The following is a 25,357-nucleotide window of genomic DNA, read 5'->3' on the forward strand; positions in this document are numbered from 1 at the left end:
CTCCAGCCGGGGAAGTAGATTTCTGGATGAATCCCCTAGCAAGATTCTCCTCGATGTACTCAGTCATGGCCCGGGTCGCAGCCAGCGACAAGGGGTAGATACGCCCGCGGGGAGGAGAAGCAACGGGTACCAGGTCGATAGGGCAATCATACAGCCTATGAGGTGGTAGTGTCTCAGCTTCCTTCTTGTCGAAGACGTCCGCATAGGACCAGTAGTGTGCCGGCAGACCAGGTAGATTAGCCGGAGTAGACGGAGGTCGAGCCAGACGAACCGGAACCAGGCAAGTCTCATGACAATCCTGCCCCCAACGGAGCACCTCACCAGATCACCAATTCAGGATGGGTTCATGTCTCTGTAGCCAGGCAAGACCTAGCAAAAGGGCGTGAGAGAGTCCGGATAGCACATGAAAGGAGATCCTCTCCGAGTGCAGCATTCCCACCTGAAGGGTTACAGCTAGTGTTGAGCGATACCTTCCGATATCAGGAAATATCGTATCGGATTGGATCGGGCCGATACCCAAAAAGTATCGGATATCGCCGATTCCGATACCGGAAACCAATGCAAGTCAATGGGACACAAATATCGGAATGAAAATAAACCCTTTCTTTCCTTGTAGGTTAATTCTACATGAAGTAAAACAACTAAGAATAATGTAGAATGACATGAAAAGCCGGCAATTCATCAGCGCATACACCGGTACCCGACAATTTACAACAGAAAGAATAGAGCTTCACACATAGATTAGATAGATAGAAACATGTCAGTCACATATATATGAAGTACAGTGACAGTGTTGCTTACTGTACTTGTCATTTAGTGTAAAGGATTTATTTTAAAAAATATTAGTGTTTTCATGCACCGTCTCTTTAAAAAAGCCGGCCGGCAATTCAGCAGCGGTACCCGACAATTTATAACAGACAGAATAGAGCTTCACACATAGATTAGATAGATAGAAACATGTCAGTCACATATATATGAAGTACAGTGACAGTGTTGCTTACTGTACTTGTCATTTAGTGTAAAGGATTTATTTAAAAAAAATTAGTGTTTTCGTGCACCGTCTCTTTAAAAAAGCCGGCCGGCAATTCAGCATCTGTACCCGACAATTTAGAATAGAAAGAATAGAGAATCATACATAGATTAGATAGATAGAAACATGTCAGTCACATATATATGAAGTACAGTGACAGTGTTGATTACTGTACTTGTCATTTAGTGTTAAAATAAAGGATTTATTTAAAAAAAAATTGGCGTGGGGTTCCCCTTAATTTTAGGCTCTAGCGGAGGTTAAGCAGACAGCTGGGGCAAATGTTTGAAGCCTGGGAAGGGGGTAATACCCACGGAGCTTCCCAGGCTACTAATATCAGCCCCCAGCTGAATACCTAGCCTTTACTAGCTATTAAAATGGGGGAACCCCCCCAAAAAAATAACGTGGGGTCCCCCCTAATTTAATAGCTAGCAAAGGCTAGGCAGACAGCTGGGGGCTGATTTTAATAGCCCAGGAAGGGTGCCATGAATATTGGCCCCCTCCCAGGCTAGAAACACCAGCCGTCAGCCGCCCCAGAAATGGCGCATCCATAGGATGCGCCAATTCTGGCACTTAGCCTCGCTCTTCCCACTGCCCTGTAGCGGTGGCAGTGGGGTAATAGGGTTGGGGTTGATGTCAGCTTATAATGCCAGCTGACATCAAGCCCAGGTTAGTAATGGAGAGGCGTCTATAAGACACCCCCATTACTAACCCCATAGTCAAAGTTAAAAAAAAAACCACAAACACCCAGAATAAAGTCCTTTAATTGAAATAAAGACACAATTCTTTATTGTTCTAAATTAAACCATACTTACCATCACGCCCATTCCAGCTGAAGCCAACGATCCCCTGCAATAAAAGAAAAATAATAAAGCAACATCATCCTTACCTTTCGATGGTTCCCAGGACAGCTCCAGCTCTGCTACATCGAGATGACAGGCTGGACCGCAGCAGAACGCTGCCATCCAGCCTGTCATCCCGCAGACACTGAGAAGCGCAGGCATGCTTGCGCTCCTCAGTGTCTCTCTGTGACGTCATCCAGATGAGCCGAGTTCATGTCCAATGAACTCAGCTCACCTCATGCACGTCACTGACAGCGTGGGAAAATTCTCACGCTGAAGTGCTGAGTGCAGGAGAATTTTCCCACGCTGTCAGTGACGTGCATGAGGTGAGCTGAGTTCATTGGACATGACCTCGGCTCATCTGGATGCCGTCACAGCGAGACACTGAGGAGCACAAGCATGCCTGCGCTTCTCAGTGTCTGCGGGATGACAGGCTGGATGGCAGCGTTCTCCTGCGGTCCAGCCTGTCATCTCGATGTAGCAGAGCTGAAGCTGTCGTGGGAGCCATGGAAAGGTAAGGATGAGGTTGCTTTATTATTTTACTTTTATTGCAGGAGATCGTTGGCTTCAGCTGGAATGGGCGTGATGGTAAGTATGGTTTAATTTAGAACAATAAAGAATTGTGTGTTTATTTCAATTAAAGGACTTTATTCTGGGTGTTTGTGTTTTTTTAAATACTTTAATAGAAATTCATGGTGGTCATGTCTAATATTGGCGTGACCCCATGAATTTCGGGCTTAGGGCCAGCTGATAATGCCAAGCTGGCCTTAACCCCTTTATTACCCAGTGAGCCACCGCACCAGGGCCCTGGATGAGTTGGGTACAGCGCCAGAAGATGGCGCTTCTATGAACGCGCCATTTTCTGGGGCGGCTGCGGACTGCAATTTGCAGCGGGGGTGGCCCAGAAAGCTTGGGTCTCCCTGCGCTGCGGATTCCAGCCCCCAGCTGCCTAGTTGTACCTGGCTGGACACAAAAATAGGGCGAAGCCCCCCGCATTTTTTTTTTTAATTATTTCATGAAATTCATGGAATAATTAAGAAAAAAAGGGCTTCCCTATATTGTTGTGTCCAACCAGGTACAAAGAGGCAGCTGGTGGTTGGGGGCAGCCCATTCCTGCCTGCTGTACCTGGCTGGACACAATTATAGGGCGAAGCCCCACGTCAATTTTTTTTTAATTATTTCATGAAATTCATGGAATAATTAAGAAAAAAAGGGCTTCCCTATATTGTTGTGTCCAACCAGGTACAAAGAGGCAGCTGGTGGTTGGGGGCAGCCCGTTCCTGCCTGCTGTACCTGACTGGACACAAATATAGGGCGAAGCCCCACATCAATTTTTTTTAAAATAAATCCTTTATTTTAACACTAAGTGACATTTGAGGAGTTAATAAAGATGCAGTCTCTAAATTATTATTTATTTTTTAATTAATTTTTCCCAAAACTTTTGACGTGGGCTTCGCCATATTTTTGTATGCCAGCCAGGTACAGCATCCAGCTTCTATGAACGCGCCATTTTCCGGGGTGGCTGTGGACTGCAATTTTCAGCGGGGGGGGGGGGGGGCAGAAAGCTTGGGCCTCCCTGCGCTGCAGATTCCATCCCCCAGATGCCTAGCTGTACCTGGCTGGACACAAAAATAGGGAGAAGCTTCACGTATTTTTTTTTTTTAATTATTTCATGAAATTCATGGAATAATTAAGAAAAAAAGGGCTTCCCTATATTGTTGTGTCCAACCAGGTACAAATAGGCAGCTGGTGGTTGGGGGCAGCCCGTTCCTGCCTGCTGTACCTGGCTGGACACAAATATAGGGCGAAGCCCCACGTCAATTTTTTTTAAATCATTTCAGGAAATTCATGAAATAATTAAAAAAAATTGATGTGGGGCTTCGCCCTATATTTGTGTCCAGTCAGGTACAGCAGGCAGGAACGGGCTGAGCCCAACCACCAGCTGCCTATTTGTACCTAGCCGGACACAACAATATAGGGAAGCCCTTTTTTTCTTAATTATTCCATGAATTTCATGAATTTAAAAAAAAAATACGTGGAGCTTCGCCCTATTTTTGTGTCCAGCCAGGTACAGCAGGCAGGAACAGGCTGCCCCCAACCACCAGCTGCCTATTTGTACCTGGCCGGACACAACAATATAGGGAAGCCCTTTTTTAAAAAAATTATTTCATGAAATAATTAAAAAAAAATTGACGTGGGGCTTCGCTCTGTTTTTGTGTCCAGCCAGGTACAACTAGGCAGCTGGGGGCTGGAATCTGCAGCGCAGGGAGGCCCAAGCTTTCTGGGCCCCACCCGCTGCAAATTGCAGTCCGCAGCCGCCCCGGAAAATGGCGCGTTCATAGAAGCGCCATCTTCTGGCGCTGTACCCAACTCATCCAGGGCCCTGGTGCGGTGGCTCACTGGGTAATAAAGGGGTTAAGGCCAGCTTGGCATTATCAGCTGGCCCTAAGCCCGAAATTCATGGGGTCACGCCAATATTAGACATGACCACCATGAATTTCTAGTAAAGTATTTAAAAAAAACACAAACACGCTGGATGGCAGCGTTCTGCTGCGGTCCAGCCAGTCATCTCGATGTAGCAGAGCTGGAGCCGTCGTGGGAGCCATGGAAAGGTAAGGATGAGGTTGCTTTATTATTTTACTTTTATTGCAGGAGATCGTTGGCTTCAGCTGGAATGGGCGTGACTGTAAGTATGGTTTAATTTAGAACAATAAAGAATTGTGTGTTTATTTCAATTAAAGGACTTTTTTCTGGGTGTTTGTGTTTTTTTTAAATACTTTACTAGAAATTCATGGCGGTCATGTCTAATATTGGCGTGACCCCATGAATTTCGGGCTTAGGGCCAGCTGATAATGCCAAGCTGGCCTTAACCCCTTTATTACCCAGTGAGCCACCGCACCAGGGCCCTGGATGAGTTGGGTACAGCGCCAGAAGATGGCGCTTCTATGAACGCGCCATTTTCCGGGGCGGCTGCGGACTGCAATTTGCAGCGGGTGGGGCCCAGAAAGCTTGGGCCTCCCTGCGCTGCAGATTCCAGCCCCACAAAAATAGGGCGAAGCGCCACACATTTTTTTTTTAAATTATTTCATGAAATTCATGGAATAATTAAGAAAAAAAGGGCTTCCCTATATTGTTGTGTCCGGCTAGGTACAAATAGGCAGCTGGTGGTTGGGGGCAGCCCGTTCCTGCCTGCTGTACCTGGCTGGACACAAATATAGTGCAAAGCCCCACGTCAATTTTTTTAAAATTATTTCATGAAATAATTTAAAAAAAAAGGGCTTCCCTATATTGTTGTGTCCGGCCAGGTACAAATAGGCAGCTGGTGGTTGGGGGCAGCCCGTTCCTGCCTGCTGTACCTGGCTGGACACAAATATAGTGCGAAGCCCCACATAATTTTTTTTTAATTATTTCATGAAATAATTTAAAAAAAAAGGGCTTCCCTATATTGTTGTGTCCGGCCAGGTACAAATAGGCAGCTGGTGGTTGGGGGCAGCCCGTTCCTGCCTGCTGTACCTGACTGGACACAAATATAGGGCGAAGCCCCACATAATTTTTTTTTAATTATTTCATGAATTTCCTGAAATAATTAAAAAAAAATTGACGTGGGGCTTCACACTATATTTGTGTCCAGCCAGGTACAGCAGGCAGGAACGGGCTGCCCCCAACCACCAGCTGCCTATTTGTACCTGGCCAGACACAACAATATAGGGAAGGCCTTTTTTTCTTAATTATTCCATGAATTTCATGAAATAATTAAAAAAAAAAAAACGTGGAGCTTCTCCCTATTTTTGTGTCCAGCCAGGTACAACTAGGCAGCTGGGGGCTGGAATCTGCAGCGCAGGGAGGCCCAAGCTTTCTGCCCCCCCCCCCCCCCGCTGAAAATTGCAGTCCGCGGCCGCCCCGGAAAATGGCGCGTTCATAGAAGCTGGATGCTGTACCTGGCTGGCATACAAAAATATGGCGAAGCCCACGTCAAAAGTTTTGGGAAAAATTAATTAAAAAATAAATAATAATTTAGGGACTGCATCTTTATTAACTCCTCAAATGTCATTTAGTGTTAAAATAAAGGATTTATTTTAAAAAAAAATGGCGTGGGATCCCCCATAATTTTAGTCTCTAGCGGAGGTTAAGCAGACGGCTGGGGCAGATGTTTGAAGCCTGGGAAGGGGGTAAAACCCACGGAGCTTCCCAGGCTACTAATATCAGCCCCCAGCTGAATACCTAGCCTTTACTAGCTATTAAAATGGGGGACCCCCCCCAAAAAAATGACGTGGGGTCCCCCCTATTTTAATAGCTAGCAAAGGCTAGGCAGACAGCTGGGGGCTGATATTAATAGCTCAGGAAGGGTGCCATGAATATTGGCCCCCTCCCAGGCTAGAAACACCAGCCGTCAGCCGCCCCAGAAATGGCGCATCCATAGGATGCGCCTATTCTGGCACTTAGCCTCGCTCTTCCACGCTGCCCTGGTGCGGTGGCAGGGGGTAATAGTGGTGGGGTTCATGTCAGCGCCAGCTGCCATGAAGCCCAGGTTAGTAATGATGGCCGTCTATATGACACCCCCATTACTAACCTACAAAGTGTTAAAAAGAAAAAACACACTACACCCAGAAAAAAATTATTTATTTGATATAAAACACACCATTTTATTTAATTCTTAGTTTACTAAAAAAAAATAGTTACCTGTCCACGTTCCTGCGCTGATCTCCCATGCACAGCTGTCACATCTGGAGATGGTGACAGCTGTGCATGGCTGCTGTAAGCTCACGCTGCCGGGAACACGTCCGCTCCCGGCAGCAGGAGCCACTGACTGAGGTCACCGGAGTGCATTCAGGCAGCGCAGCTCCGGAGACCTCCTTTACGGCACTGCTGTACCGTGGGAATTTCTCACGATACAGCAGTGCCGTAAAGGAGCTAACCGGAGCAGCGCTGCCTGAACTCCGGTGAACCCTTACGGCCCCGTCATTCTAGCGGCGGCAGCGGTTCAGAGCGGTCACATTCTATGTGGCTGCTCTAAACTGGAGATCTTCGTGGGACACTCGTGGACTACTACGGAGGGGTAAGGATAAGGTTGTGGTTTATTATTTTATATTTTATTACAGGAGATCGATGGCTTCGGGGAATTAGGTGTCTAGGTGAGTATAGGTGTAGTTTTTTATTTTTTACTTTATTTTAGGTGGCGATCGGCGGGGACAGGTAATGTATGAACTAATTTCTTTTAGGTAACCACTGGCCACCAATGACATGTATTTAACATTTATTGGGGACACAGTAGGGCAATTTATATAGCAGGATCAGGCTGATGGGAACTACTGCTCCCATCGAGCTGATCCTGCTGGCACGAGTGGACGGGGGACAGACATAGGCCGATGGGAGTAGTAGTGTCACATCGGCCTATGTCTGCCTGCACGCACAGACACATCGCACAGACACCCCGCACACACACCCCGCACACACACACCCCGCACACACACACCCCGCACACACACACCCCGCACACACACCCCGCGCACACACACCCCGCGCACACACACCCCGCACACACACTAATCATGACGGGTCCGGGAGGTGAGGCTGACCTGTGCGGCCGTGGGAAAGTTCATGTGAGTTCATGCAATGCAGTCAAGCATGAACTCACATGAACCCTCTGAGGGCACCGCTGCGACTTCAAATGAACAGCTGATCGGCATCACCTGATACCTCAGCTGTTCATTTGAAATAACCGGCGGGAAAGCGCAGCACAGAACGGGAAAGCCGGCGGTGAAGTCTTTTCACTGCCGGCTTCCCCGCCCGGGTCCTTCGCTCCCCGCTCCTTGGTGCTGCACTCCCCGCCCGGTCCTAATTTACGATTGGGATTGGAGGTGGTGAGGGGAGCGGAGGATCGGGGTGGGAGGCTGCGGGGAAGCAGTATGGGGCTGTGTGATTGTTTAAAAGCCGGCGGCTTTTTACCGCCCGCCGGCTTTTAAACAATCAGGAGAATTCTCTCACGCTGGGATGGCATTCTGATGACAGGCTGGATCGCAGCTGAGCGCTGCCACCCAGCTTGTCATCCTTCACAGACACTGCAGAGCGCAGGCATTATAGGAACTTCCGATTCCGGTATTCGATATTATAAAAGTATCGGAATTAAGTATCGGAATTCCGATACAGTGAATATCGGCCGATACCCGATATTTCAGTATCGGAATGCTCAACACTAGTTACAGCCTGACTCTGGAAAAACGGAAATTTTGGTGGATTGCCTCGAAAATCGGTACGCCGGGCCCTGGGGCGACGCCCCGGAGGGCAGCATCTCCGCTTTTGCGGATTTTTTTTCCCCCTCGCCGTGGCGCTTCTTTGGGCCGCTGCGGCCGTTCCGTCGCCCCGGCGGTCGCGAGACCGGTGCGTGCCCCACCGCCGAGACCGGCCGAACGATATGCCGCCTCTCCCGCGCCTCTGCGACTACGCCCTATTTGCACGAAAAAGATCACCCCAAAATCACAAAGTGCACAAATTAACCGGATTAGGGCCATGCGATCTGCCGACCCCAGGCAGGTGGTGCAGCAGACCACGGAACCCTCAAACACCATTATCTGGGTTAGGAGATGCAATGCGGTGAACGAGCAGCAGGTGGCGGGCTGTCCATGGACAGTTTCGCCTTTAGCTAGCCCAATAGGGTGGAAAAAAAAGTGCGCCCAAAAAAAGAGAAAGTTTACGTTTTTTTCCGTAATTCATGTGATGAGCGTGATAACGGACGCTGCGCTGAACGGAGGCGCGTCCGCACGTACGCTTATTTTTATTTTGCAAATTTCATGTGAAAAACGGGGTCAGTGACTTTTTTGTTGCAGATTGAATTTTAAGTGCGTGTGGTATCATCAGCCCCTCCCCCGGATGATGGCCGCCGCAAAAAAAATACTTCAAAAGACCCTCAAATCGCGTAAAACGGGGATGTTGCACGGCGGGGGCGGAGTCAGGGTGTTTGACTCGGAGCCGGCTGGCTTGTCACTCATTGTGCAATGTACAATGTTAACGGCCGGTAGGGGACGCGCACGGGCTGCGGGCTCAATGTGGGGGGCAGTGTACAGTGTGGCATCAGAGGCAGGGACAGGGTGATCTGCTTGTGGCCCCGTCCGGAGCACAATGTAGAATGGCCGTGGGGGGAGGGGGAGAGGGAGGCGCGGGCTCAATGTTCCAGCCTGCTCTGTTTCCTCCTTTCCCCGTCCCTGTGTGAATGGCTGGGGGGCGGGGGGACGTGACGCTGCTGGGAAGCCAGCTGTCTGTCTGAGGCCGAAGCCGCACAGCATGCTGGGAGATGTAGTCCACGCCCAGGCCAGAAGAGGCAGTGACAGCGCCTGGAGAACTACAACTCCCAAGAGCCTCCGCGGGAGAACAGAACTCTCCCTTCCCGGAGAGGCGGAGGCTGTCTCTAGTGCCGTGTCTGCCATTTTCTTCAAAGAGCAGAGGATGCCCGCCGGCTGCTGTCATCCTTAACTGAGGTACACTCAACGATCCTATGTCCCAACAGGACTGGGGCAAAGGACCAGAACAGGGGGACACAGGGCCACACAGGACAGGAGCAGAGGACAGGGGGTGGTGCCTGCAGCAGAGCCACAGGGGGACACACAGGGGGACATGGGGGACAGCCAGAGACAGGGGGACATGGGGGACAGCCAGAGACACAGGGGGACATGGGGGACAGCCAGAGACAGGGGGACATGGGGGACAGCCAGAGACAGGGGGACATGGAGGACAGCCAGACACAGGGGGACATGGGAGACAGCCAGAGACACAGGGGGACATGGGGGACAGCCAGAGACACAGGGGGACATGGGGGACAGCCAGAGACACAGGGGGACATGGGGGATAGCCAGAGACACAGGGGACATAGGGGACAGCCAGAGACACAGGGGGACATGGGGAACAGCCAGAGACAGGGGGACATGGAGGACAGCCAGAGACACAGGGGGACATGGGGGACAGCCAGAGACAGAGGGACATGGGGGACAGCCAGAGACACAAGGGGACATGGGGGACAGCCAGAGACAGAGGGACATGGGGGACAGCCAGAGACACAGGGGGACATGGGGGACAGCCAGAGACACAGGGGGACATGGGGGACAGCCAGAGACACAGGGGGACATGGGGGACAGCCAGAGACAGGGGGACATGGGGGACAGCCAGAGACAGGGGGACATGGAGGACAGCCAGACACAGGGGGACATGGGGGACAGCCAGAGACACAGGGGGACATGGGAGACAGCCAGAGACACAGGGGGACATGGGGGACAGCCAGAGACAGGGGGACAGCCAGACACTGGGGGACAGCCAGAGACAGGGGGACATGGGGGACAGCCAGAGACAGGGGGACATGGAGGACAGCCAGACACAGGGGGACATGGGGGACAGCCAGAGACACAGGGGGACATGGGGGACAGCCAGAGACAGAGGGACATGGGGGACAGCCAGGGACATGGGGGACAGCCAGAGACAGGGGGACATGGAGGACAGCCAGAGACAGGGGGACATGGGGGACAGCCAGAGACAGGGGGACAGCCAGAGACAGGGGGACATGGGGGACAGCCAGACAGGGGGACATGGGGGACAGCCAGACACTGGGGGACATGGGGGACAGCCAGAGACAGGGGGACAGCCAGATACACAGGGGGACATGGGGGACATGGGGGACAGCCAGAGACAAGGGGACATGGGGGACAGCCAGAGACAGGGGGACAGGCACAGACAGAGAGCGCACACGGGGGAGACAGCCAGAGACAGAAGGACATAGCTACAGGAGTACAAAGCCACAAGGTGACACAGCCACAAGGTGACACAGCCACAGGGTGACACAGCCATCGGGGCACACAGCCGCCGCTCATACACACCACTGCACACCTACACCGCCGCCCGCCCGCCCGCATGTATTGCATTATTCCTAAATCTTCATAAATAAAATCTAATATATATAATTGTCTGTCCAGGAAATCCCGCGTCGCTGATTGGTCCGGCCGCAGCCAATAAGCGACGCGGGATTTCAGAAAAAAGATGGCGGCCGTTAGCGGCTCATCTGCCGCACGGAGGTCAGCGGCTATGCAGCCGGGAGATGACCGGCTGATCGCAGCAGAACTACCCCGACCGGCGGCGCCGCTGACCTCCATGCGGCTACCGTTGGGAGATCAGCGGCTAGGACCGCTGATCTCCCGACTGTAAGAGTGAAGGGAGGACCGGGCAGCGGCGCCACCATTCGGGATGCTTCTGCTGCGAGCAGCCGGTCATCTCCCAGCTGCTCGCAGCGGAAGTACCCGCACAAGCAGCGCCGCGGCCGTCGGCAGCGACCAATCAGCTATATTGGCGCCAAATTTAAAAACCTCTGTGCTGATTGGTCGCGGCCGGGAGCAATCAGCGATATTGGCGCCAAATGTAAAAACTGCTGTGCTGATTGCGCCCGGTGTACCGCATACATATTCTAGAATACCCGATGCGTTAGAATCGGTCAACCATCTAGTGTGTATATATATATATATTATACTAGTTGGAAGCCCGATGCTATCGCATCGGGAGGGGGGTGACGTTCCGATAGGAGCTCTTCCCCCTTGTGTGCTGTCTTCCTCCTGTGTGCCTTACTCCCTGTGTATGTGTGTTTCTTTATGTGTATGTCCCAACTGGCCAGCTGGGACGCGGCTGCTGGTGGTGGTGTCCCCCCCCCCCCCTGGCCAGTTGGGACGCGGCTGCTGGTGGTGGTGTCCCCCCTGGCCAGCTGGGACGCGGCTGCTGGTGGTCTTATATATATATTATATATTGTATCATAATATATTATATATTTATTTATATTATTGCAAATTAATTTCCCTTTTTTTTTTTTCTTCAGTTAGATAATGAAGCATTGTGGAGACGCGGCTCTCCAGCCTCCATGATAACGCAACCCGGCTATCCTCTTCTTCCTTGGTTTGAGTATATATGTATATGTGTGTATGGCGTGAGCCAGCAAAGGCCGTCTCCCCCCTGGCCAGCTGGGACGCGGCTGCTGGTGGTGGTGTCCCTCCCTTGCCAGCTGGGACGCGGCTGCTGGTGGTGGTGTCCCCCCCTGGCCAGCTGGGACGCGGCTACTGGTGGTGGTGTCCCCCCCCTGGCCAGCTGGGATGCGGCTGCTGGTGGTGGTTTCCCCCCCTGGCCAGCTGGGATGCGGCTGCTGGTGGTGGTGTCCCCCCCTGACCAGCTGGGATGCGGCTGCTGGTGGTGGTTTCCCCCCCTGGCCAGCTGGGACGCGGCTGCTGGTGGTGGTTTCCCCCCTGGCTAGCTGGGATGCGGCTGCTGGTGGTGGTTTCCCCCCCCTGGCCAGCTGGGACGCGGCTGCTGGTGGTGGTGTCCCCCCCTGGCCAGCTGGGACGTGGCTGCTGGTGGTGGTGTCCCCCACTGGCCAGCTGGGACGCGGCTGCTGGTGGTGGTGTCCCCCCATGGCCAACTGGGACGCGGCTGCTGGTGGTGGTTTCCCCCCCCTGGCCAGCTGGGACGCGGCTGCTGGTGGTGGTGTCCCCCCCTGGCCAGCTGGGACGTGGCTGCTGGTGGTGGTTTCCCCCCTGGCCAGCTGGGACGCGGCTGCTGGTGGTGGTGTCCCCCCATGGCCAACTGGGACGCGGCTGCTGGTGGTGGTTTCCCCCCCGGCCAGCTGGGACGCGGCTGCTGGTGGTGGTGTCCCCCCTGGCCAGCTGGGACGCGGCTGCTGGTGGTGGTATCTCCCCTGGCCAGCTGGGACGCGGCTGCTGGTGGTGGTGTCCCCCCCCTGGCCAGCTGGGACGCGGCTGCTGGTGGTGGTATCTCCCCTGGCCAGCTGGGACGGGCATCAGACACCTGAATGCCCGCACCTCTGACAGTGGGAGTGACCCTGGGTATAAAAAACGACAAAGTCCCTTTATTTTGAGTAATTCCGGTTAAGTAGTAGCATATGGTGCAGTGGTTCACCGGATAACTGAATGCTGGGTGTATCCTAAAGAAAAGACTAAGCAATAAACTCACTGTACAGGCGATCTCTGGTAGTCTTCTTCTCTTGAAGGAGATTCTTGAGTTGACTGAGCAGAGGGATGCACGGCACTGGCACTGCGAGGAAAGAAAGCATTATGTGTGAGTTAGACAGACAGACAGACTGACTGACGCAGACTGACTGACACAGACTGGCTGACTGGCAGACACTTACACACTCTCGGACATCTCGCTCTCCTGGACCACTTCATATTCCACCGCAGGGGCAGTGCTGCTGGCACCTGCAGTCTGCTCCTCACATTGGACAGTACTGTAAATTTATAAAAAGCCACCTGATTAACGGACATGCATATCAAATGGTGATGAGCCATCCTGGGTTAGATGGAGTCAAAAGCATCGACCCAATCTGACCGACAATCGGTGATCGGCCCTAACCTTAAACCCAGTCAGCCAAAAAAGCGCCTGATCCATCCTGAAGTTGGGCCGATCAGATCATTCAACACTAATATATTAAACATACAAAGTCATGTGATATAGCCAAAAGATTGATAGGAAAAAGTGGAGCCTACCTGGCCGCAGTTGGCTTCCGGACTATGAGGAACCCTCTATCCTCAAGGAAAGGGATTACGTTGGCCAATGTTTGAAGAGACATAATGTCCTCCTCGTCTATGCTTGTCCCTTTGGATGTGATTTTCTACCTCTGGCCCTTGCATCAGCAGTAGCGGCTTTCCTCTCCTCGGCAGAATTCTGGGTCATGCACACTCCGTGTAGATGTTTGTCCAGTCGCTCTGATACTTTAGAGCAAACTGGGCAGGTCAGGTATGTCCTCGTGGTATATGTTCTAAAAAAAGCAGTATAAGACTGGTGATGCACCGTGCAACTACTGTCAAAGGGAATACGGCCTTACACATTCATAAAGCGCTCAAAAAGCTGCAGACATGACAAAATGGTAGACTTCACACCGTTCCATGTGGTATCACTGTCACAGTGTGACTGCGTATTGCATCAAGTAAGGTAATTTACCCATAGACACCCAGAAGTGAATAAAAAATGTTATACATATTGGCAGATGTAAGACACTGGTAGGTAAGGTACATACTTACGCCCAGCAGCCGGCGGATCCACAACACCATGGGATCTGTATTAAAAAACACCATGTAAAAATAAAACCTAGCCTGTAAAAAAAAAAAAAAAAGTCTCACAGCCTATTTCCTAAAACAACAAATACACGCTGGTTGTTTTCTTCAATCTTTCTTGGGGCAGCAGTGACTCTGTACATTGGGTGGATTTCATTCTCTAGTGGATAGTGGTTTATCAGATTGCCTTGCTGTGCACTATGCTAGCAGTTACCTGGATTTACCGGAACCTTCTGACAATGCTCTGTGTTCAGGCCACTGAATTTATAGTTCATCAGTTACAGGGGGTGTGCTATAAATTTTTAACATTGCAAGCCCCCCTCTAAAGACCAAAAGGGGAGAAGCATCACATTTTTTTTTCTTTCAAACTAGAAACATTGTAAGCCCTCCCTCTAGGGACCAAAGGTGGGAAATGCTTCATATTTCTTTTTTCAAACTGGCATTCACAGTCCATGTGATGTTTTTTTTCTCTTTTCACTGCTCCTATACTCGCCCCCCCTGCAGGTTCTGCTCCTGCCTGGAGGGAGGCCATAAATGGTGCTCACTGTGCCATCCATCCCCAGGAAGGGTGAGAGTGTCGCCTTATCTCATTTTTTTGTTTGTTTTTTTAACACAGCTGTAATGTCCACAGGGACATGTTAGTGTCTAATCATACAATAAGGTAATATATTATGTCTCCTATGGGCTATGGTGAAGGCAGCAGAAATCTGTAAAACCAGGGTTCCCTGTGGTGTATAATGCAGATAAGGGATACAGTCCTTCATCACCCTGACTGGAGAGAGAAATCTTTTTAAAATGCATCCTAGCTGAATATAACACCTTATCTCAGACGGAGCCACCCAAGGACAGGCTGTGTGGGAACAATAAGGTCTCAGAGTTGGGTAGTTCTGTCACTGTATGTGAAATGTGTGTTCACTATATAATTGCCTTGTGGTTCCACTTCCGTAACCGAAATCCCGCGTCGCTGAACCAATCCCGGCCGGCCAGAACCAATCAGGGACAGGCGCAGTCCAGCCGCGAGTTGCCGCGAGAATTGAACCACGCTCACCGGAAGTGGAACCCACCCGCCGTCGCTGGGACCCTTCCCCCATTCCCCTTCGCCCGACATCGCCACTGCGCTGCCTGCAGCCACCTCCGTGCACAGGCCGCAAGCCGCGGTCTTTCCTAGAGGCTGTGGCTACACGGAGGTGGGTGCAGGCAGCGCTGCGGCGATGTCGGGCGAGGGAACACATATACACACACCGCATGTGTATATACACACACACACACCCCTTCTCTGCTCTACTGACCTTCTCTGTTCCTACTGTGCTCCACTGACCCTTCTCTGCTTCGCTATCCCCCACTGTGCTGCGCTGTCCCCAGCTATGCTCCGCTGACCCCTTTTCTGCTCCGCTGTCCCCCTCTGTGGTCTGCTAACCCCTCCTCTGGTGTCCCCCGCTGTGCTCCACTGACCCTTCTCTGCTCCGCTTTTTCCCCGCTGTGCTCCACTGACCCCTTCTCTACTCTGCTGTCCCCCACTGTGCTCTGCTGTCTCCCATTATGCTCTGCTTACCCCTTCTCTGCTCTGCAGTCCCCCGCTGTGCTCCACTGACCCTTCTCTGCTAACCCCCGCTGAGCTCTGCTGAACCCTTCTCTGTTTTGCTGTCCCCCACTCTGCTCCGCTGACCCCTTCTCTGCTCTAATGTCCCCTGCTGTACTCCGCTGTACCCTGCTTTGCTTGCTATGCTCCACTGACCCCTTCTCTGCTCTCCGCCGCTGTGTTCCACTGACCCCATTGTGCTCTACTGTCTCCCTTTGTGTTCTCCTGTCTCCCACTGTCCCCCCGCTGTCCCGCTCTCTGCTACTACCCTCACTCTGCTCTACCCACTCACGCCTACTCTGCCCGCTCTCACCCGCTGCATAAGAGCCAGCACGTGGGATGGAGGGTAGAAAGCGAACACTGCGGGGGCAGATCCAGCACGGGGGGGCAGTGACCCAGGGTCTAAAAAACGACAAAGTCCCTTCATTTTGAGTAAAAACGGTTAAGTAGTATCATATACTGCAGTTGTTCACCAGATTAGGGAAAAATGGACTTCGGTTACCCACTGTGCTATATGCTACAAATTAACTGGATTTACCCATATTAGGGAAAATGGACTTTGGGTAAATCCGGTTAACTATGGCCTGTGATTGGCTGAGGCAGTCACATTTTCTGGTCAGTACACCCCAGCAGCAGCAGCCTCTATATACAGCCCAGCAGCCGCTATATACACCCCAGCAGCCTCTATATACAGCCCAGCAGCAGCAGCCTCTATATACACCCCAGCAGCCTACATATATATTCTAGAATACCCGATGCGTTAGAAGCGGGCCACCATCTAATATATATATATATATTATATTATTTATTTTTTTCTATTTAGGTAACCAAGCGTTGGAGACTTGAATAACTCCTTTAGATGTTTCTTGGCAAAAAAAGGGGATTGAGATTTCCAAATGTGGATGTCATGTCTGGATGGCATTGGTGCAAGATTGACAGAGTTATGAATAAATGACAAGGCTCATTAATGCAGAATTTCTTTCCTTTGTTTTTAAAAGAGTACATATATGAATTTATTTTTTTTTGTATTAAATGTTTTTGCCCTCTGCCTCATTACATTTTCCAGTAAATAAAATGTTTTAAATAAAAGTTTGAGATGGTTTTGTTTGCTTCTCTAGTATAGTGGTGGGGTAGTGTTAATTGAAAATATTTGTCCATATTCAGCATCTGAATATATCTATTCCTACTGATAATGCATCTTGGAGGCTGCTGCAACATGCATTATTAGGTAGATGCACGATCCTGGATACAGATGCTGCAATTTGGCATCTAGGATACTGCGCGAAATTCTGGGAAAGGCACACACAACTGCAGCAGCGACACTTGCCTGGCTGTCTCCAGGGCTGTGGAGTCGGTAAGCCAAACCACTGACTCCTCAATTTCCCTGACTCCGACTCCATGACTCTGACTCCTTCGTACATTGCTGATGTTTAGGTGATACATTTATTGTAGCATCATGTGAACATAAGCCTTTTAATCATTGCTATAATAATCAAGATATGTAGAACATAATAATTTGCAAATATTGCATTGCACTACCGTACCCAATTTATTATATATTTTTGGAGTCTGAGTCAGTCCTTTTTATACCGACTCCACCAAAATTGGCACCGACTCAGGCTCCACGACTCCGACTTTGACTCCACAGCTCTGGTCTCCGATGCACCATCACTGGCAAAGATGATGACATAACCCAGCGAGCATTCGCACTTGCGCTGCTGCCTTGTTTTTACACTACGGAGGAGAGTGTGCCCACAAAGACAATCAAGAACACTAAGCAATGGGAGGCTATGTACTTACATAATTGGCAGTTTGCGAAGTGAACGAATCCCATAAGGCACCGCGGCCGTGCCCGGCAGGAAGCACATGAGTGTCCCAAGATGGCACAGGACACCCTGGCTGCACCCGCCACTGCAAACGCTGCTCCAAGCACAGCCGGACACACCGCCAGAGACGCCGCCGTTGTCAGAGCCGCTCCTGGGGTCGCCGCTGGATCCACCAAACACGCTGCCACCACCAAATAACCCCATGCCACTGCCAGACCCGCCAGAACACACACACTCATCGGTGCTCTGTGGCTCCACGCTGGATTCCGCCCGACCGCCGGTCTCTCTCCGCTGCTGTACCCTACATGTAGCGTCCCGTACATTACTGTAAGCTCCGCCCAATCACAGGAAGCAGCCTCCAGCCAATCTCAGACCAGCAGCTAACGTTGGCACGTGATGTTACAGCTGTCCCTCTGATTGGGTGCCGGATACTTCCTCTGAGCGCCGGATGCTTCCTCTCATTGGTCCGAGCTTACCGTAACGTACACGTATGATACGGTATGTACATGTACGCTACGCCAGCAGGGGGCAGAGACGCCGATGCTATAGATACATGGTGGGAGGGGGTTAACAAGAGGCTTTAAAACAGGGCCCAGGTACTTTGCATTACTGACAGCAGGTGAAATGGAGCAGGAAGAGGAGATACCGGCATTCTGCTGCTTAGGCTTGAAGGGGAATAAAGCCTGTAATAACACAGCAGGGCAGGAGGTGGGTAGTGTTTATTAGGAGCTTAGACCCGGCTTCTGCATTCAGTGACACTTTCCCTAAACCGTGTGGGGTCATCTAATATTTTTATCATTAATATTACTATTATAAAGAGGCCTGAGGGAGCATTATTATTTTTAATTTAATAAAAAAGAACAGGTAGTCACCACTTTCCACTTGAGCAGAGGAAATAAAATAAATAATTATGAACTAAATCGTAAAACACTGGGTAAAACAGTCACTGAGTAAGACTTGGGTGTATGGGTGGACGGCAAACTTCACTTTAGTGACCAGTGTCAGGCAGCTGCTGTCAAGGCAAAGAAAATGATGGGATGCATTAAAAGAGGCATAGACACTCATGGCAAGAACATTGGTTTTGCCACCATACAAGTCACCATTGCTACCCCACTTAGAATACTCTGTACAATTTTGGTCTCCAGTGTATAAGAAGGACATAACTGAACTAGAGTGAGTACAGAGAAGAACAACCAAGGTTATTAAGGGAATGGGTGGACTGCAATACCAAGACAGATTATCAAACTTGGGGTTTTTCGGTTTGGAAAAACGAAGGCTTAGGGGCGATCCTGCTGCAATGTAAAAATATATGAGGGGACAATACAGAGATGTGTATAATGAGCTTTTTTACTTAGGCCTGCGATGGGGACAAAAGGGGATCCTCTACGTCTAGAGGAAAGAAGGTTTAATCATTACCACAGACGCGGATTCTTTACTGTAAGAGCAGTGAGACTGTGGAACTCTCTGCCAGATGATGTTTGTAATGAGTGATTCACTACAAAAATTGAAGAAGAGTCTGGATGCTTTTCTTGAGAAATATAACATTAAATAAGAAAAAATTCAGCTCACCCCTGAGATGCTGTTCCAGTCCGGGAGGAGCACGGCGTCCCCGCTGCTGCACAGCGCTGGAGGTAGTTGAGGAAATTGGAGTTGGAACCAGATCAACACACCGGAGTAATTAAAAATTCACAAAATCTTTATTGGAAATCCTTTAAGAATGAAATTGATAATAAATTGGGCATCTCAGACAACAAAGCAATAAAGAGGGGTGGTGTGTGTAACAGGAATCAATCCATACACATTTCGAGCTACATGGCTCTTGAACACTGTGTTTAAGAGCCATGTAGCTAGAAACGCGTATGGATTGATTCCTGTTACACCCCTCTTTGTTGTCTAAGATGCCCAATTTTTTATCAATTTCATTTTTAAAGGATTTCCAATAAAGAGTTTGCAAATTTTTAATTACTCCAGTGTGTTGAGCTGGTTCCAACTGCAATTTCCAGAAATATAACATTACATGATATGGGCACTAGATTCTGTGATGGGGCGTTGATCCAGGGAGCTAGTCTGATTGTCTTATGGAATCGGAAAGGAATTTTTCCCCTAATATGGAGCTATTAATCTCTGCCCCATGGGTTTTTTGCCTTCCTCTGGATCAACATTTTAGACTATAGGTTGAACTTGATGGTGTTAAGTCTATCTTCAACTTTAAAACTATGAAACTTTGTGAGGGCTCACATAGGAGTATATATACTGTATATAGGAGGCCATGTGAGGTTCACACTGCATATAGAGGGGCTATGGGGGGCTAATACTGTTTATGGGGCAAATACTGTATATAGGAAATATGTGAAGGCTCATACTATATATAGGAGGCTATGTGAGGGCTCATATTATATACAGAGAGGCTATGTGGGGGCTCACTGTATATAGAGGGGCTATTTGGGGGCTCATACTGTATGTAAGGGGCTGTGTAGGGGCTCATACTGTATATTGGAGGCTGTTTGCGGGCTCGTACGGTATATAGGGGGATGTCAGCATACTTAATTCTACTTAATATTAAGTGATACTATTATTATAAAATAATAATTGTAATTATTTTTGGTAATATTAATGATGAGCAGAATTAAATTCAGCCTATTGGTTTGACCCTCCACAACAGTCACAGTCTCTCTTGTTTCCTCTCTGGAAAATTAATTGCCCAGCCCTGTCGTAGTAATAATGCCCCCTCTGTACCCTGCATAGAAAGAGCTTCCTGCTTTTGTATCCCACACAGTAACAGTGTCCCCTCTGTGCCACTACAGAGTAATAATGCCCCCATCTGTACCTAATAATAATGGTGCACTCAGGGCTTCTTACAATAATATTGCCCCAATAATAATAGAGACCCCCTGGGCCTGCTTAAAATAATAATAATAATAATAATAATAATGGACCCTGGGCTTCCTTATAATATTTATAGCGCCCCGGGATTTCTTACAATAATATTAATATCCCCGGGCTTCCTTATAATAATAACAGAGCCCCTCTAGGCCTCCTCCATAGTGATAATAAAAGAGCCCCATGGGACAACCTGTAATAACAATGTCACCCTCCTTGGCCTCTTTATGAGACATTAGTGCCCCCCTAGGTATCTTATCTTGTAATAATATTAGTACCCTGCAGTGACTGCAAAAAAATAGAAATAAACTCATATTTTCCTCACGACACTCCCATGCCGAGTGGTGATGTGCTCCTCCTCACTACAGTCTCTGATGTCATCTCATTGCCTGACGTCCATTACGTGGTACCGATCCCTTGCAGTCCCTGCCTGTGGCCGGAAGCAATCTGTGGCTTGCCTTAGTTAAGTGGCAGAGCAGGGAGCTGATGGCTCTCTGCTTCACTATAATTGTTAACAGTTAATAGTGTTGCGGATCGATGCAGCCCACTGCCAGACCGGCCAAGCCAGAATTTGACAGAATTGCCAGATGCCCAGTCCAGCCGTGAAGGAGACTTGCAAGCCTTGCCAGAAGTCAGGACAGCTATCCTTCCTCCCCACAATGCTGCTTGAAGCACAAGGCCTCCAGCTGCAGCCTCTTGTCAGCCATACCTGCTGGGATCAGCTCCAGAAAAGACAGCTGGAGAGGGGCAGCTCAAGGTATGTAGGGGGCTTATATTAATATGGGATCTACCACTAGATACATGGTGGGAGGGGGTTAGCAAGAGGCTTTAAAACAGGGCCCAGGCACTTTGCATTACTGACAGCAGGTGAAATGGAGCAGTAAGAGGAGATACCGGCATTCTGCTGCTTAGGCTTGAAGGGGAATAAAGCCTGTGATAACACAGCAGGGCAGGAGGTGGGTAGTGTTTATTAGGAGCTTAGACCCGGCTTCTGCATTCAGTGACACTTTCCCTAAACCGTGTGGGGTCATCTAATATTTTTATCATTAATATTACTATTATAAAGAGGCCTGACGGAGCATTATTATTTTTAATTTAATAAAAAAGAACAGGTAGTCACCATTATTATCATTATTATAAGGAGGCCCATAAGGGGCACTATTATTATAAGGAGGTCCGAGCCACACTATTAAAGGGAAACTGTCAGTAAGATCAACCCTCATAAGCCGTCTACATAAAGATGCAGGTCAGAGAAAGTTGAATAGAGTGATGCCTTGATAGCCACTATTTGATGAATGTCTTAATCCAGAGAAATTTACTTTTTTTCTTAATATGTAAATGAGCTGTTAAGATCTATGGGCCGGACATAGATCTCCCTGAGAATCTGCATCCAGGGCTTATTATAAATGAAAAGAGTCATTTCCAGTGTGACACATGTAATGACTGACCGTCTACTCTCCTGATGTACATGTCTCCCACTGATAACTACCTGTTCCATTGAAAATAATCTCTGGATGCAGATTCTCAGGGAGATCTATGTCCGGCCCATAGATCTTAACAGCTCATTTACATATAAAAGAAAATGTGGATTTCTGTGGAATAAGACATCAGATGGCAGATATCAAGGTATCGGTTTCTTCAACGTTCTATGACCTAAATGCCCATATAGATGGCTTATGAGGGTTGATGCCACTGTCAGATTCCCTTTAATATTATCAGGAGAACCAGATGGGCGCTATTATTATTATAAGGAGGGTCAAGAGGTTACTATTAATATTATAAAGAGACCTATTTTGCCAACTTTAAAAACTGGAATTATTGGGAGTAGTAAATTTTGATTTTCTCCATTGGTAGGCAGGGTCATATTTGTAATAAAGACCCCCATCTTTGGAAGTGGTTGTGGCAGAGCAACATGGGCCAGCGTGCTTCATATGCCAGGGTTGGATGCAGCCCCAGCCCCACATGCCCTGTTCCCACAGAAAGATATTTCTGTTAGCGCTGGAATCGGAATTTCTTATTGATACAAACGCTATAATTTTTATTGTGTATAACAGATACTGATGCTGAGCCTATATTTTTCCCTACTTAAGGGTTGCAAGGCAACTTCCTTATAAGGTAAGATGCCCCTTTAAGATTAGAACACAAGATTCCATTATGACATCACAATTAACCATCACTACTTCTACAAGTGTTTACACTCCTGTTGTCACTTTGACATTCCGGTGTCATTGCTGTTGGTGTGATAAGCCATATAGCTAGTCATATACTAACCGCGCTTGGATTACTTGAAATGTCTGGAATTCCTCCAGACAGACTTCAGGTGTTAGCACTACTCCAGGGGATTCTTACCACCTATGACCCTGACTTTGTGCTACCACTACCCGATGGCGTCCTCAGCTTCACTTACCGGCTGGTTATGGAGCTTGTGAGAGATTGCCTGACCAAATACCACCAAGGTTGTATAAGCTCAGAATATCTTGAGCATTTACAGCAGAACATCTGGACATTAGTACACCAGGTAAGTAGCAGACAATCTGCACAAATTATATATAATAATAATGGAAAATAATAATGGAATACAAGTTTAAGTTTAACCTGTGCCAAATACCCAGATAAGAATAGCCTGGAGTCAAAACAGGGCAATCAGGCTACATGACAAAGGAGAGGGTGGGATCTAAAGGGTTAGTTGAATTAGGGGTGGGAAGGTCCTGGATGCGGGGGGAGGAGGGGGGAATAGGATTGGTTAACCCTTTATGGACCACAGAATTTTTCATTTTTCTGCTCTCATTTTTTCCTCACTTTCTTTCAAGAGCCATAACTTTGTTATTTCTCCATTGGCATAGACATGTGAGGGCTTGTTTTTTTGGGATGAATTGCAGCTTTCAATGGCTCCATCCTATTTACCATACATTGTATTGAAACAAGGTGAAAAAAATTCCAATTGAGATGAAATGGTTCTTTGTGTCACTATATTCAGAGACCCATAACATTGTAATTTTTCTGTTGATAGGACTAAGTAAAGCCTTTTTTTGCGCAGTGAACTCAGGTTTTTATTGATATCATTTTTGTGTACATACGGTGCTTTAATTACTTATTATTACATTTTTTTAGTGAAGTGAGGTGAGCAAAAAAACCTGTAAATCTAGCGTTTTGATTTTTTTTCTCGGTGTTAGGGAATTAATTAACACAATTAATAAACACCTATCTTAACAGATCAGACTTTAACAAACGTGGCAATACCATATATGTTCATGAATTTTATTGATTATTTTCATTTCTTGTTTATTTTCATCTTTATAGGCTGAAGAAAAATCCCAAAGTGGAGAATTGGCCTTTTTCAAACAGCTGGCCCAAAATGTCCTGCTTGTACTGGGGTATCCGGCCTACTCACTGGAGCGCCTGGTAAGGATCCATCATCTTCTACATCTCATGTCCTTGTTGTCTGATCTTCTCCAGATTACCAGTCATATAGCAGAAGGTCAGATTTATGATGGTAGAGGCCTTCCTCTCTCCGCTCCAGGCAGACACAGGATATTTTATGGCAGCCTGTCTCTGCGGCTCCATCCTCTGTGGTGACAGTCTGTACTCAGCGGTGCGGAGCTTGTATTTCTACCTCTGTCTCACTCGATCATCACAATCTTCCTCCTTGTAAATGCTGCAGTTCTGATAGAAGTTATTAGAGAACAGTTGTAGATACAAGTCGCTTAAATATTAATGTAAATTTACTTGATAGAGCGGCCGTGAATTGTCCGTCCAATACTGAACTTGTCAAGTAAATCCAGGTTTAATCCTTCCTGCTTTATATATATGGTAATCTAGTGTTTGAGAAATGTTATATTAATTGTATATCTTATATCCATCAGGAAACATCAAAAGGCGACTCCGCAGAGGGGCAAAACCTAAATGTTGCTGACCCTGATAATAGTCAGCCAGGGCCAAACTCCGATCTGATAGAAGGTAAGACGATCATCTAATATTTTACATTCAAATATTTCGTTATTGAGAACGGCAAAGAATATGTTGATTTATTCTTCATCCTCTGTATAAATAAATAAACAAATAAATAGGAGAAACCTGCATGGTCTGGGAGGGTGGGGAGTGAGCCCCTGATGCGCGTTTCATGTAGGCTTCTTACACACCCGCTGGAAGAAGCCTACGCAAAACTTCTTCAATACCCCTTGGAAGAAGCCTATGCGAAACACATGTCGGGGTCTTGCTTCCCACCCTCCCAGACTGTGCAGGTTTCTCTTTTTTATTTGTCTTATTAATTTTGAGGACTACAGATTGTTCCTATATCTTCTACATTCTAAACAGACACAAACTTGTATGAATACCATTATGAATAGGTTTTGAAGTGATTTTGATCAGTTGTTCTTGGTTTGAAAGAGAGAGCGCTCTCTGTGTCTGACATTCTCTTATTATTTTTTTTATCATGAATTGTTCTGATTAATCAATAAAATTTGTTATGTTTTTTGATATTTGACTTTTTTACTTCCTTTTCTTTTGGTTATTAAGTGCTGATATAGACATTTAATAAATAACGTTTCTTCATTATTTTAGGAATAACTGTGCCGGCAAATACTGATGGTGGAATATGTGAGACACCAGAAATCATCCAGGAATCTGCCAGTGTAAGTATCAGAGGGACGTCTGTATATCATTAGATGACGGGTGTGAATTATACATCCCATATTATATCCCATATGACAATGGGATATCACTGTTCGTCATGTAGATCAGACATATTATGTGTGATAATGGCGTTATTCTTCCTGCCCCCTCTGTGTGATGTCCCTTATCCTTCCCTGCAGTATTGATTTATGTGTATGGGGGATTTCCCTTTATAATATAATGGGGTCTGTGGTGGGTCCGGCTTGTATTACGTTCTCTACAGTGTAATCAGTGGGGACATAATATAGAAGGGAGACGTTCCTGCATCTTGAGCTTTTATTCTCCTGCATTTTCTGTCTTAATGTCATTTCTTATTCCTTTTTAGGCCTTGATCGGATCATTGAACCCAGAGAGAAATCCTTGTAAGAGCGACTATAAACAGATCAAACTGATCAGCAGTGGAGCCTTTGGGTGAGCTTTACTTTGGTATAATATTTATTTCCCAG

The sequence above is a fragment of the Phyllobates terribilis genome, unplaced genomic scaffold (assembly GCF_046119375.1).
Source record: "Phyllobates terribilis strain yellow unplaced genomic scaffold, ASM4611937v1 Scaffold_3__8_contigs__length_932513732, whole genome shotgun sequence".
In the NCBI taxonomy this organism is placed as follows: domain Eukaryota; kingdom Metazoa; phylum Chordata; class Amphibia; order Anura; family Dendrobatidae; genus Phyllobates; species Phyllobates terribilis.